General features: G+C 41.8%; 1 protein-coding gene across 12 annotated transcripts in view; it reads left to right on the top strand.

Moving 5' to 3' along the window:
- Positions 1–12,934, top strand: part of LOC143269257 (disks large homolog 5-like) — a 250,098-nt gene that overhangs the window by 65,378 nt on the left and 171,786 nt on the right. For 3 of the 12 annotated variants that reach the window (XM_076554342.1, XM_076554341.1, XM_076554340.1), the window contains one exon: positions 4,548–4,836. The exons of the other annotated variants lie outside the window; for them this stretch is intronic. The gene's annotated coding sequence lies outside the window, so the exon portion shown is untranslated. The remainder of the gene's footprint in view (positions 1–4,547; positions 4,837–12,934) is intronic. 12 annotated transcript variants of the gene reach the window in all.

Genomic DNA, 12,934 nt, shown 5'->3' with positions numbered 1-12,934 from the left:
TCTGCATCCAGATTCCTCAGTCCTTGGATGGGGTTTCTGGATAGGGTGTTTGGCCATCCCATCACCAGAATAGGTCAGTTCTAGCTGTCTCTCGACCATTGCCAGCAGTTTATTGTGCAGGTATCTTTGTGGATTTCTGTGGGCCTCTCTAGCACTTTGTTTCTTCCTTTTCTCATGTGGTCTTCATTTACCATGGTCTCCTATTCCTTGTTCTCCCTCTCTGTTTTTGATCCAGCTGGGATCTCCCGCTCCCACAGGCTCTCTTTCCCTCGACCCTCGCCCTTCATTACTCCCACTCATGCCCAAGTTGTTCATGTAGATCTCAGCCATTTTTCCATCATTGGGCGATCCTCGTGTCTTTCTTGGGGTCCTGTTTTCCAAGTAGCCTCCCTGGTGATGTGAGTAGCAGTGCAGTCATCCTTGTTCTACCTCTAGTATCCTCCTATGAGTGAGTACATACCATATTTTTCTTTCTGAGTCTGGGTTACCTTACTCAGGATGATTTTTTCTAGATCCATCCATTTGCCTGCAAACCTCATGATGTCATTGTTTTTCTCTGCTGAGTAATATTCCATTGTGTATGTGTGCCACAATTTATTTATCCATTCTTCAGTTGAAGGGCATCTAGGTTGTTTCCAGGTTCTGGTTATTACAAACAATGCTGATATGAACATAGCTGAGCAAGTGCTCTTGTGGTATGATTGAGCATTTCTTGGGTATATGCCCAAGAGTGGTATAGCTGGGTCTTGGGGGAAATTGATTCCCAATTTTCCCATATTGATTTCCAAAGTGGGTGTACAAGCTTGCATTCCCACCAGTAGTGGAGGAGAGTTCCCCTACTTTCACATCCTCTCCAGCATAAAGTGTCTTCAGTGTTTTTGATCTTAGCCATTCTGACAGGCATAAGGTGGTATCTCAGAGTCAATTTGATTTGAATTTCCCTGATGATTAGGGATGTTGAGCAATTCCTTAAATGTCTTTCAGCCATTTGAGTTTCCTCTGTTGAGAATTCTCTGTTTAGTTCTATAGCCCATTTCTTAATTGAACTGTTGGGCATTTTGATGTCTAATTTCTTGAGTTCTTTATATATTCTGTATATCAGTCCTCTGTCAGATGTGGGGGTAGTGAGCACCCATCCTGCCCTGGACTTCCTGTCTGGACAAAAGCTCCCACCCTGCCCCGGACTTCCCATCCAGGTAAGAGCTTCCATCCTGTCCCGGAGTTCCCATTTGGACAAGAGAGCTCCCATCGGGACAAGAGAGAGAGACTTCCTGAATCTGTCAGCTCTGTCTGAACCAAGTGTGTTGATGAGACCAAGAACGAACCACAGGGAGATGGGCAGACATCAAGGCAGAAGTACATACAACAAAATGAAGAGCAATACAGCACCACCAGAACCTAGCCTGCCTCCAACATCTAGACCTGAACATCAAAAATTGGAAGAAGCAGAAGAAAACAGCCTTATGAATAACAACATGAAGAAGGTAGAGGCTTGTGTAGAGGAAAAGACAAAAAAATGGGAGGAATGCCCTGGCCTCTTTCATTTGAAGGATTGGTCTGGGCACACATCCTTTCTTAGTTTTGGCACAGGCTTCAGGGTCAGAGTTATGCTGAAGCCAACTTCTCATCTTGGTGAGGGCCCTGGCATCAGTCCAGGTAAAGTTGAAGCATGGATATTCTCCTTTGCATTCTTTAGGCCAGATATTTTTCTTCTGAGTGATAGGGTAGGACACATTTCCCTCTTGGATGGGGCCAGCTCTCTTTATAGTCAAGGTTAGGCATGGATATTCTTTTCTTTTCTCTTTGTTTCATTTCATTTTGTTACTTTTCCTTCTCTTCTGGCCTTGGCTCTTCTGCTTAATGGACTGGCCCAGGGATACCTCTGTTTTTATTCTGGGCCAGAGTTTATTCAGCTTCAGAATTTGGTGCAAGCTTCTTTTAGGTCAGGGTTTGGCACTTTAAACTTAGGGTTGGTTGCTGGCCTTTCTGGGTAAGGGAAAGCCTTTGTTAATTTAGGCTTTATTCCTGGTCATCATCAGGTTCATCCTTAGGCCTTGGAATACTTGTCTCTTGACATCTTTGGTTTAATGTTTAATCCTGGTCTACTTACACTTTAGGTGCTTAGCATGGATTTTTTCAGGGACCATGTTGGCCTGGGCTACTTTTGAGGGTATAGCAGTATCTAGGCAGTTTTTGTGTTAGAGTTAAGCCTGGTTACATTGATATTCTGGGACTGTGTGGTACCTGTTTCTCTTTAGGGTTGAAGCAATGGATACTCTGGACTCCAGGTTTATCTGAAGCTATTTTGTAATGTATAATTAGCCTTAGATTATGCTCAGCCATTCTGAAAAAAATGTGCATATTGATGTAGGACTGTATTTATTTCCCTTCCCTTACATCTCAAGTATATTCTGAGGAACATTGGCTCTTTCCAAGGGAAATAGGTGCAGACACCAATACACACAGCACAGAGTCCAGATGAAATAAACTACATATTACACAAATAGAAAAGTGAAGTAAGGAGGAGACAGTGGTACTTGGGAGAGTCATTGCTGCTGCATTGGTGACTGTAGGCATGGTAAAGAGGTACCATGAGCTCATGTGGAATATTGTTGCTTCTCAGTAAAGATAACATAATAGACTCTCAACAAGGTTTCTGCTGCCTTTCTTTCCTTCTGTGGTCTACTCCCATGAAGGCATATCACAGGCAGTTAATATAACAGCAGAGACTGGTCCTCTATTGATCTAGTGACTGCCTTGATAGGCACATGAGGGTTGTGGAGATCTTCATGTGGCCTCTTATGCAGTGTGGGCCTGGTGTCCTCCCCTGTGTGGCATTCATGGCATTCACTGTGAAGGTGTTCCTCTGGTCTTTGCTATGGAAACATTTCTCAAAATCTTATTTGTCTTGAAAACCCTTGGAACAATGAACCATGCCTTTGTGATCACTTTCAAGAAAGCTCCCTGTCATCTCCACACACTGTTGTGCGATCAGGTCTTTCCAAAAAGAATGTCTCCACTGACTTACCAGAAATTGATTACTGCTCACATTATTATTATTGTGAATCACAGGCCACTTTAATAGTGTGAGCTGCCAACTTGTCAAGGGCACACATGTAACTATGTCAATGATTCCTTATGGAGTGTCACAGAGGCCAGGCTTCACTCTGCTCAGAGAAACACAAAGGTGGTCAAGCTGTGCAGATATCTTTGGACTGGTAATTAGAAAAGGTGCCTTGAAGGATTCAAGATTTCCAGCAGTCCTTCTAACTCAGTCTCCTTAGTGTTGAGTTTCCTTTTTATTCTTTTTACCATGGATGCTTTTTTCTTGCCCTAACATGACATTTGAAGGGTAGTCGGAAGGAGGCATCTTAATGATCTGAGGAGTTAGTCAAGGTATCACAGTGTTCCATTCCTCTATCTTATTGAGGATGGAAACCTACACTTAAGAATTGTGGCATGCCAGACTGCAACCCACAATTCCAGAGAGCCTAGCTAACAGGGAACAATCCTAGGAGAGACACATGGATGACCCTGCAAAAGAGAAGTGGATGAGATCTACATGAGCAGAGTGGGTGGGAAAGGGTGGCAGTGGGCGAGGGTGGGGGATGAGAACATAAAAAATGGGAGGGTCAAGCTGGAACAGGGACAGAGTGGGAGGGCAGGGAGGAAGATACCATGATAGATGAGGACATCATGGGAATAGAAAGATGCAAAGTGCTGGGGAGGCTCTCAGTAATCCACAAAGATCACCCCACCTTTGTCTGCTGGCAGTGGTCCAGAGGGTGCCTGGACTGGTCTACTCTGGTGACCAGTCTAGCGAATAACCTAGCTGCCATCATAGAGCCTTTGTCCAGTGACTGATGGAGATAGATACAGAAATCCAAGGCCAGGTATCAGGCTGAGCTCAGGGAATCCAATTGATGAGAGAGAGGAGGGATTCTGAAGGTGAGGGTGTCAAGATCATGATGGGAGGATGTGCAGAGATGACCGTCCACACTAGTGGAAGCCCATGAACTGTGGACTGGTGGCTGTGGAGGCCCCATGGACCTGGACTAGGCCCTCTGGATACAGAAGATGGTCGTTTGGCTCAAACTGTTTGGGGAGCACCCAGTAGGGGGATCAAGATCTGTCCCTGGTGCATGGGGAGGCTTCTGGGAAGCTGGTACCTGTGGTGTGATGCCTTACACAGCCTTGGTGCAGTGGGAAGGGGCTTGGACCTGCCTAGGCTCAGTGTGCCAGGCTCTGCTGACTCCCCATAGGGATCTTGATTTGGGGGATGTGCGGATGAGGGGTGTCTTGGAAAAGAGTGCTGGGGGTGGGAGGAAGGAAGAGGGGGGAACAGTGGGTGATATGTAGAGTGAGTAGAAAATTTCTTAATAAAGAATAATGAAAAAATCATTAAAATCAGTAGCAATCAAAAAAAGAATTGTGGCATGCAAAAAGAAAGAAAGCAAACCTGAATTAACATGTTCTATTGGTTCTCAACCAATAAAATCTCAGTTATAGAAGAAAAACTGTTGGGAAATTCTTCTCGTTATTTCTAGATGAAGAGTAAGCATTGTGCTACCCTCAAAGCCAAACAGGATTTTGGGAAGATGGCCTCAATTAAACCAGCTATATAATCACAGAGCTTGAAATGCTTTTCCTGTCTGAGCAAAATCTGGAAGAAGAGAAGTTATACAGTTGCCCAGCAGGGATTCCTCTTTGCTGTCTCAGCCTGGAGGCCTGTGGTAACAGTTGCAGTAGGAAAGCCCCCTCTGGGAGTCTTCCAGTCACATCACTGTATCTTGGGAATCCAAAATTTCCTGGTCTTCACCAAGTTCTGGATAGCCAGTAAGTGTTTTTAGATTTACTTGATGATGGTGATTTACTATAATCTGAAAGTGCAGAGGAAGAGGAAGGAGAAACTGAAAACTTCCATGTGCTTGGTGTCAAATCGTATCTGAGGGACTTAATAGTAGATATCCATCTAAGGAAGATCCTGAAACATCTACACATTGTTAGTAACATCTTGGACAGCATCATTGCTCTAGAAGCATGGAAGTTCCATGTACAGAATGAAGCATGATCAAGCATGACCCACCCCATCATAAAGGATGAAGACACCATCAATGTTGTGCCACAATACACAGATGCTTGTTTCTATACAATACACATATACATGTGCCCACATTTATACATTTAACAACATGTATTTGTTTACACCTTTGCATGCACACACATACATACACACACATAGAAATATACTTTGAAATTAAATTAGACATACAATAAATTGACATATCAAGAAATTAAAAAGAAACAAACTTTGTGGTATTTGTATACATGTATATGGTATGCATGTTGTATGCAGAGCTATGAGTATGATTATGTTCATGTTTTTATATGTATCTATATGGTATACATAATGTGTACACCCATATCTAACTGCATATACATATGTACATATAAATATAAAAATAAACTGAAATCCCAACTCCCAAACACCAGCCAAGGAGGCGGCAGAACTTTCTGAGTGGCCACCTTGCTGTGTTAGCACTTTTCTGCCTTCAACTCTGAGTGCCTGTTATGTTTTTTGAAAGGCATAACTTTTTTTTTTATAACATTTTCTTTTGTGTATACTTTTTTATTTTATTTTACAGTAAATAATAATAATTCTACATATCAACCACAGATCCCCTTTTTCTCTCCCCTCCGGCACCCCTCTCCTTCCCCACAGCCCACCCTCCATTCCTATCTCCTCCAGGGCAAAGATTCCCTTGAGGATTGAGATCAACCCGGTAAACGCAGTTCAGGCAGGTCCAGTCCCCTCCTCCCAAGCTGAGCCAAGCATCCCTGCATAAGCCTCAAGTTTCAAACCAACAACTCATGCACTGAGCACAGGACCTGGTCCCACTGGAAAGGCATAACTTTTTAATTCACAACAGAGACACCGCATTTGCCCTATTAGAAAATATGTAAAATGTAACTTTCAAAAAGCAGAAATATGAGAAATAAGCTTTGCTTTCATTATCTAGAAATGAATATTAAAACTTCCTTCAACCCTTTTTTATAACTGCATATGATTTCAGTAGTTTAATATTAATACTAATCTTAATTTTTCCTCCCCTGAATAATGCAGCCTTCAATATATATAAGTCCGGAGGTATCATTCTCCGTGATGGTAGTGGCCACTACTGTCTCTATCTAAAACATCTTCTAGTTGCCTAGAAGTCAAGTTGTTAATTCCTGCATGGACGAGTTTATGTTTCTGTGTAGACTTAGGAAACATTTAGTACACTAGGCTTTGAAGACAAGGAGGTAACTAGGGTGAGAGGCATGGGAAGGAGATGGCTTTGGTGGGCTGACTGCATGTATGGGAAAGTTCTAGTTCAATGGGTGAAAGGTCATGTCTGAAGTAATAGGAGGCAAAAAGGCAGAACACAAGAGAAAGGTATTTCTGACCTCACGCTGCTACTCAGTGTAGAACAACAGATCAGCTCTTACCCACTGCATGACATATGGCTGTCCCAGATTTCTACTTAGCATGGTGAAATGATTGTCCTTGGCTTGCTCTGCAGTGGTGTCTATAAAGATGATACAGGTCTAAAAGCATTTGTAACAAATACAGATAAATGTACAACCCTTTACCAGATATTCTGCATCTGAACTGGTTTATACCAAAGTCCATGCTCAAAGGGTGGTCCAAAAGTAAAATTCTTTTTTGATTCCATTGTTCTGTGTAATTATGTTGGATACCTACTGTCTTAGTTAGGGTTTCTAGAGCTGTGAAGACACACCATGACCACAGCAACAACTATAAGGAAAACATTTAATCAAGTGGCTTACAGTTTCAGGGATTTAGTTCATTATGATCATGGCAGGACAAGGAGGTGTGCAGGCAGACATGGTGCTGGAGAAGGAGAAAAATGTGGAGAAGAAGCTACATCTTGATCCCACAAGCAAACGTGCTCTGAGACACTAGGCATGGCTTGAGCATAAGAGAACTCAACCCTCCCCAACTGTAACAAAATCCTCCAACAAGGCCACACTCCCTCCAACAAAGCCACACCCCCTAATACTGCCAATCCCTATGAGATTATGGGGGCTTCTTACTTTCAAATTAACAAACCTCCAAGATATGCTTAGAAGGCATAATAGAACAGATTATGGTGGGGCTAATAGAAGATATTTTTGAGAGGAGAGCACTTTTTTTTTAAAGGAGAGTCTAATCATTGGTTCTACCCATCTTAGGTTCCTTGTTAGGGACTCCACAACAAAACAGAGATTACCAAGAGAAAAGCATATTCACTTTCCTAGTGCAAACTTTCACATCACAAGTCTTCCTAAGGTAGAAAAAAACCCGACAAGCGCTTAGACATGAGATAATTTTTTCAAGATTCTTTTCATCCAGAATTAATTGTCATTGGATAGAATATCCTGTGCTTAAGAAGTAATCCTTAAACGTGCATATTTTCAAATAATATTAAGCAAATATTGTAATTTACAATTTAAAAAGTCAGGTACATTAAATGTATCATCAGTTGCGATCCTTCAACACCTCACTGTCATTTGCCCTGGAGGGCCTCTAACCCCGAATCTCAGAAGCCTCTGTACGCAGCCAGACACCACTCTTATTTGGAGAGGTCCCTCTTGGACCCAACTTAATGAGCTTCCAGCTATCAGGGGAAAGGATGGAAAGAGGTATCTCTCACTGAAACTGTTTGATATGTATGAAAGTATAAGAGCAACTCTTACTCCTGTACATGCCTGCACTGTCTTTGAACAGGTCTCATTCCCTGGTCTATGCCAACCCTAGCCAGACTACCAAGTGTGAAAGACAAGAACAAAGCCTTTGACACCATCTCACTTGTGCCTAAAGTCTCCACAAGATGAACAAACAAACAGGAATAGTCCATCCCCAAGAGTCCCCATGCCTCCACCAAATAGCAGTCACCACAAGGTTCACAGACTCCTGCCAAAAGCTGACCCAAGTGACACCCAGCAGCCCCAGAACACTCCTTAGTTTTGTGTGGGGTAACATCCCAGGACAGTTCAGAGTGACCCATGGAGCACATGGAGATGGGGAAAGCGCATCAGTCCTGCTGTGGTGATCATGTCAAGAGGAATTACTGACCCAGCAGGCAGCTAGAGACCTGAACAAGGCTACCAAAGAAAGGGAGTCTTCCAAACACTCATCTGGTCTCATATCAGGTTTCTGTCCCCAAATTCTACAATGTGTAGAGACAGAGGTGCTCATGGCCCCAAAATTATGGGCCCTTACTGTAGATTTCATTGTGGTCCTGATCCTTGGAGTTGGCTATAGCCTTCATGGTTACCAGAGTTCCTTACATACCACAAAATAATGCCTTTATATATCCCCCATATTTTTCAATACTTCTACCCTTCCCTGCTCAGTGGCCTTTCCTGATACTCAACTCCTGGTGGGCCCAGTCATTTCTCCCATACCATGGGCATTCACCATTGCTCAGGGCCAGCACTGTGCCTCTTAGAGCATGAAGTAGACCTGAGAGTTTATTCTAGAGTTGATGGAAAGTGGAATGTAATGAAACGTGTGTCAAAATGAAAGCAATAGGAGTCAAGCAGATGAATGGCAAATAGTGAGGGCTTTTGGGTCATGTCCTCTCTGTGTGCCTTCATCAGTCTTCAGATGTGACGCTGTACCTTTCCTCCATGGAGAGACATGTGGTGCTTCTGACCTGCTTCAGGAAATTGTCAGGAAGTCCTTTCTAGGTTGTATAAGCAGTTTCAGGGGAAGATCTGAGTCCTTTCTCACATTCATACATCCACTCAAAGAACTTCCTATGTCAAGCCCTATGTTTTAAGATAGCATATTCTGAGTGCCATCAAGTATGAAATAAAGCCAAAAGTCTGGGCATAATTAATGAATGTGTTCATATTTGATCCTGAAGTGCAACATTTATATAAATTTAAAGATGAATCTCAGTATATCATGTTCTGTGCATGTCATTTTGCATCAACTTTTCAGTAATTCTTGTTTTAAGATTATCTAGAGATTGAAATATACAAGGTAATTCATCTAATTGGAATGTTTTTTCACTAAGTCTTTGAGACATTAGTATTCTAAAACATGTAGTAACCACAAAGGTTACTTAAGTTCTGAAGTATCTTGCAAATTTTGATCCATGTAGGAAAGTTATATTGGGAGAAGTATGTGATTATTGCTGAAACTGGTTAAATGCTGAAAACTGAACTGTTCACAGTGGTCTCAGAGCACTAATGACAAATAGCCTTAGACCTGAGAAGTGCACGGGGCACAAAGGACAGACTCTCAAAGGCACAATGCCAAGAAGGATCATGGCATTTCAATGACTCACCCTGGAACCTTCCTTGGTGCTTTTTCACTGGTTATTTCCAGTGAACTCACTCACCTGCATGGCAGAGTAACTTCACTTTTGCCTTTTTCTATTAATTACTCTGGACCAGCAGTTTCTTCAAGCTAAACACACAGTAACCCTCCTCCCATCAAAAATTCTTACCACTACCGTGAGCTTTTATTAAGAGTATCATTCACTTGAAATAAAATTCTGCACAAATTTTCACAATGCCCTTTAATATTAAGGTATTCTCTAAGTTTCAGAACCACAAGAAAATCCTCGAAGGCAGAAAGCCACAAGTTGATCATGAAAAGTACCAGGGAACGGCCAAGGAGATGCCCAGTTGGGTGGAAGGAAAGAGCTTACTCCTCCTAATTTGTTCATTGACCTCCATATGAACAGAATGAGAAAATGGCATGGCGTGTATTGTGTGTTCATTCTCTCCCTATCGTATGTATGTATGTATGTATGTATGTATGTATTCCCCCCACTCTAAATAAGTAAATGGATATTTGTTATTATTTTAAATTCTGATCAGTAGATTTCCATACACTCGTCATATGAAATAATTGATTTTTAAAATAATGAAAAAATTGAATGCAACTCACAACTGTTTGTAATTCCAGTTCCAGAGGATTCAACACCGTCACACAGGCATATATGAAGGCAAAACACCAATGCACATAAAATAATGAATAAACGATTAAATTTTTGTAGGAGCTAGTGGGGTCAGGAGCCTCACAAGCATACTACAGAACTAACTAACCTAGGCTCATAGTGACTCAGAGACTGAACCACAAATCACGGAGCATGCATGGGTCTTACCTAGGCCCTCTGCATATATTTTACAGTTGTAGAACTTGGTCCTCTTATGAGACTTTCAACAGTGGGAGCAGGGCTTGTCTCTAACTCCTGCTTTGGGGACCTAGTCCTCCTACTGAATTGCTACATCCAGCCTTTCTTTCTTCCTTCCTTTCTTTCTTCCTTCCTTCCTCTTTCTCTCTTTCTCTCTTTCTCTCTTTCTCTCTTTCTCTCCTTCTCTCCTTCTCTCCTTCTCTCCTTCTCTCTTTCTCTCTTTCTCTCTTTCTCTTTCTTTCTTTCTTTCTTTCTTTCTTTCTTTCTTTCTTTCTTTCTTTCTTTCTTTCTTTCTTTTGTTTGATTGTTTGAGCTGAAGACTGAACCCAGGGCCTTGATCATGCTAGGCAAGCACTCTACCACTGAGCTAAATTCCCAACCCCATACATCCAGCTTTAATAGAAGAGGTCATGCCTAGTCTCACCACACCTTGATATAACACGACAGGCAGATGTCCATAGTAGGCCTGCCCATTTCTGAAGGGAAAAAAGAGAAAGAAGAATGGATGTGGAGCAGGAAGAGAGGAGGTGGGGGAGGGGATGAGAGGAGAGGACAGAGGCGAATCATTGGGTAGGATGTAAAAACAAAAATAAACAAATAAATAAAAACATTCATTCCAATGAAGGGAGAATATTGGTGTTATATTTAAATTTGAGATACTAAAAGAATGTCCCTCAAGGGACATTACCCCTTATTCTGACTTTATAATGTGTTTGCAGTTGTACAGGAACAGTTAAATCATGCTAGGAATAATTTTGAGCTGGTCTAATACACAATGTGTTTGCCTTGTACTTGGAATAATTATATCATGTTTAGGCATTATTTTGACCTGGTTATTGTTTTACATTTGGAAATTAATCATGACATAAAAAGATATAATTGTGTAAGTCAAGTTCGCATGGGGTGCAGTTGTGATAGCTATTTTTAGTTGTCAAATTTATTACATCTGGAATTAACTAAGACCCAAAAATGGAGGGGCAGACCTGTGAGATATTTTTGCTTAATTTGAAGAGAAAAGATCCACATGGAAGCCAGGTTTTTGCAGTTGGAAGACATTCTTTTAACTGGATTTTGATGAGGAAAGAAACACCTTTAAATCAGGTGTTGTGAGCCCCCAAACCTGACCTGTAATCTCAGGCAGGCCTTGTGCTGGAAGCCTATGTGCAGAAATGGAAGAAGGGAGCTTTTGCTCTTTAGCTGCTTGCTCTCACCTTGCCAGCAAGTCCATTCCTTCACTGGCATTGGAGCCAACTTCTTTGGGATTCCAGACTATACTACTGATGGGGTGAGATCAAGCATAGTGAACTGAACAACTACTGGATTCTTGGTCTTTGCCTTCAAGCCAGCCAATGTTCAATTATCTGAACCACAGCCTCTAAGTCATACTAAAAAATAGCCTTCTGTATATATAGAAATGCATTCTTTAAGGTGTTACCCAATAGAACCCTGAGCAATGCACCAGACAGGGATAGACCTTTTAGAGTAGTTTGGGACTCACAACAGCATTATCTCAGTTATGAATTGCACAGAATCACTGGGCAAGAAAGTAAAATAACACAAGTCTGAAATTTCTCAAACGAAACACACAGTAATCTAATTGAATGAGTAACTATATGAAATGGAGAGATTCTAGTTTAAGTGAGAAATGAAAAACCAGATGTCTTAGCTTCAGTGGGGTAAGACCTGGCACCCCCTCCCACACACACAGGAAGATCAGAGGACAGTAGGTTCTTTTTACCCTTGATGTGAGAGCTCCAGTCTGGAGACATATGGGATAACTTTCTTTACACATTAAATCTCTGCCTCACTGTCAGTCTCAGGAGTCAGATCTATTCCAAAGGAGCTTCACCAGAGTAAATCAGTCTCTGGAAGAACTTTCTCAATATAATCTGAGATCTGATGTGGTAAAGGAGAAGCATCAACCACCTCTCCCCTTTTTCAGTCTTGCAAGAATCACTCTGCACCAGAGACATGTGGCCCCTGCACCAGACAGGCTCCATCCACTCCACCTAGTCATGCGGTTCCATATCTGCCTCTCACTCTTTTAGAGTCCCCCCACAAAGGAAAGAAAAGGGGAATATAAATGAGACAATATAAACAATAATTAAAAAGAAGAAAAAGTAAAGCACTTCACTCCCCCGACCCCCATCTTTCCCACCTCTCCATCATCTCTCCATCATCTTAGTGGCATTAGGAGCTGCTGTATCTCATGCAGGTCTAGCATTGATGGTGTACTGAAGCCAGGGGCCTTGAACCTGACCAACATCTCATTACACCACGAATATTTGCAATTGAAGCTGTTGGACTTTCCCTCCTTTTGTTCTGTCGACTCCCACCACCAATTTTAATTGTGGATTTGTCAGTTTCCATCCACTTTCTCATCCAGGTTGGGGGATTCGTAGTTAAATACTTTTCAAGTGGAGTGTTCTGTCTGCCTGGTAAATTGATCCCTTTCCACCAAACACATATATATTATAATATTTGTGTTATTCATAATAGATACTTTCCCTAGTAAAACTTATTGTTCAGCAGTTTACTTTGGTGGTAACATGGGTACTAGGACATTTTAAAGAACTCTACCTTTTCCTGACTCCTTACTCTGATACTCTGCCCATACATTTATTTTCTATTCATCATAGAGTGAAATCTTTTGTGGTTGTTTATCTAGTCTGGCAATTTCGCTCTCATTTGGACCTTTATGTTTAATGCAATTACATGGTTAGTTTGAGTCTTCTGTC

The sequence above is a fragment of the Peromyscus maniculatus genome, chromosome 18 (assembly GCF_049852395.1).
Source record: "Peromyscus maniculatus bairdii isolate BWxNUB_F1_BW_parent chromosome 18, HU_Pman_BW_mat_3.1, whole genome shotgun sequence".
In the NCBI taxonomy this organism is placed as follows: Eukaryota; Metazoa; Chordata; class Mammalia; order Rodentia; family Cricetidae; genus Peromyscus; species Peromyscus maniculatus.
The sequence above is the reverse complement of the archived record's forward strand: the minus strand, read 5'-3'. Positions and strand labels throughout refer to the sequence as shown.